Below are 2,512 nucleotides of genomic sequence, written 5' to 3'. Positions count from 1 at the left end.
TTGCCCCACGCGGTCATACTTGATACTTTCCAGGTCCCGGGTGGCGGTATTGTTGGTGACCACATGGATAAGCAGCAAGGATAAAAGCTTGAGGGTTGGACAAGCCTTTACAGTCTCTCTGCAACGCCCTAGATCTGAGTCCCCAGCAAGCAGCCTTGTGTAGGGTCAGAGCTATCCTGTAACAGGCAAAAGGCAGTGGTGTGGTCAAATACTTCAAAAGTCAGCACAGTACCTGTAATGTTTTTAGTAGTGTTGATCAAGGAAGACTAAGTCAGACCTTATAATTAGTGTAAGTTTGGGTTTTTGTTTTGCTTTTTCATTTTTTTTTCTTTAACTACAAAGAAATCAGCACAGGTGATAAAGGCAAAGGTATCTCTCTGTTTTCTATCAGACTCCTGGCACCAACCAACTCCAGCAGCTGCAGAATGCTCCACACCCTCCAGGCCAGGTGCCTTCAAGTATCAACAACTAATTCCTAGAAAAAAGCATTAAATAAAACCTGAACAAAACCCCACAACATTCTGAATCAATGAAGAATCAGATTGGGCATGGACTTCTATGTATCAGACAACCAGTATCTGTGATGGCTGGTAACTGAGAACAGTTTCCCAACTTATAGTAATTTTTCTACAACACATTCAGATTCATTTGCCAGTCTGAGACACCAGACTTTATACACACACACACAACATTAACTCATTTGGCCTGTCTGGAATTGATAGTTCATAGCATCAGCAGGTTTTGAATATATTGCATCCTCCCTGCCTTCATAGAAAAGCGGCAACAGCCTAGGCATGCCAATAAACCATTGTTGCAAGGAAATACACTTAGAGATGCCTTTGATTAGCCCAGTGCTTTGTGTTGCATATTTTAACCAAGCACAGATTGCAGCCTGCAAAAAAAAAGTTGAGAGAACTAACAGCAAAACCAAAAAGCCAAAAGTCAGAGAGGGAGGAAGCAGAGGGGCTCTGGGACTCCGAAGAGAACTGCTGCTGAAGTAAAGTGGCACCCAACAGTAAAGCAAAGAGACAGAAGAAATGTTGCTTGAACAAGAACTACCATACCCCTGATTCCTTCAGAAGAAGGAATGAACAGCTTTCCAGAAAACCCAGGCAAAACCCCCAGGCTAATGCAGGTCCAGGGTATAAAGCAAATTATCAGCTGCAGGAATTGCAAAGGCAATTGGAGAGTATTTAACAGCACAAATATTTTCTAAAAACAATCATCAACAGAACAAAGGACATAAAATTACACAAAGTAAAAGCACAAAAAACTGTTTTAAAATACTTTTTTCTGACATTATAGATGTTGAGTGATAGAAAGCATGACATGAGGGGTGCAAGATGAGATATATTTGTTTTACATATGGATATTTTTAAAATGAGCATAAGATTTTTATCTTTGCTTAAAAATCCATTGTGCTGATGATTGACTCCAAGGCACCCTACCTACTGTGAGCCTGAAACAAATCATGACAGCAGTTAATGTCTTAATTGTGCTGGCACTGTCATCACTACTGGCACTAAGTCTCCGACGTCTTTATGGATCCCTACAATACTTACATTCCTTTACAATCTCCAAGCATAGGTTTTTTGATTGCATCGTCCCCCAAAATGAGGTTTTCAGGTTCCTTATAAATCTCCTCATAGAAACTCTATGTATTAATGAGCCGGCTGACTCATAGGTTAAGTGGTGTCTTTTAAGAAGATTTAATGTGACTGGAGAAACATCAGTATTTCTGTCAGCTGGCAAAGAGCTGAATGTTGACAACAAGGATACAATAAGATGCAAATTTATTTTTGTTTACAGAAGAAAGCTAAACATTTTTGTTAAACCTGTGTGGCTCATGTTAAAAATGCAAAGCACATTTAGAATGCTTATTTTTAAAAAAAGTATTAAAAAGTAAGATTTTTTCCAAGGCACTTTACACAAATTTAGTCTAGAGTAATGCTGTATGTCAGAGGCAGCCACGCTTTTGCAGCTGAATTTCAGTGCTGCCTTTTTTTTCTTCCTTCTCACCCTACCAGGGGCCATTCTCTTTGTAAACTACTTCTCTCCTACGGATTGCTGCTGCTACCTTGTCACTGCCCCCTCCTGCCTCCATCTGCCACTGCCTCCTCATGGGCCATCCCTTCTTGCTGGCTCCAACAGCTCCAGCCTAGGGGAAAAAACAAAACAAAACAAAACAAAACAACCCCCAAAAAAGAAACAAACAAAATTTAAAAAAAAAAGTCAAAGCAGCTCTACTTTGCATCTTACCTGTTATATTGCCCTACCTCTTCAGACAGCAACAGAGACATGCACACATCTAAAAAATAAATATAAGAGGTTGAACAGGATTCATGCTTACAATCTTTCCACAGACGAAGGACGGCGAAAAAGCAAGATTTCCTCACGGTTCTCCTGCCAGTCCCAGATGCCATGGTGGAGAACAAAAAGCTCCTGCGATTTTCAATACCCTTCTGCGACGGCTGGCAGCCCGCCAGCCTGTGCCAGACACCGGCTGCTGAAC

The 2,512-nt window shown here is 41.0% G+C and overlaps 1 long non-coding RNA gene across 1 annotated transcript; it reads right to left on the bottom strand.

Moving 5' to 3' along the window:
- Positions 1-745: 745 nt before the first annotated feature.
- On the bottom strand, positions 746-2,512 carry LOC147600964 (uncharacterized). Its single transcript, XR_015258377.1, has 3 exons — positions 2,397-2,512; positions 2,260-2,308; positions 746-892 (listed from the first exon to the last, which is right to left on the bottom strand). It is a non-coding gene; the product is annotated as an uncharacterized LOC147600964 (long non-coding RNA).

This window comes from Chlamydotis macqueenii, chromosome 4 (assembly GCF_036417535.1).
Source record: "Chlamydotis macqueenii isolate bChlMac1 chromosome 4, bChlMac1.mat, whole genome shotgun sequence".
NCBI lineage: Eukaryota > Metazoa > Chordata > Aves > Otidiformes > Otididae > Chlamydotis > Chlamydotis macqueenii.
The sequence above is the reverse complement of the archived record's forward strand: the minus strand, read 5'-3'. Positions and strand labels throughout refer to the sequence as shown.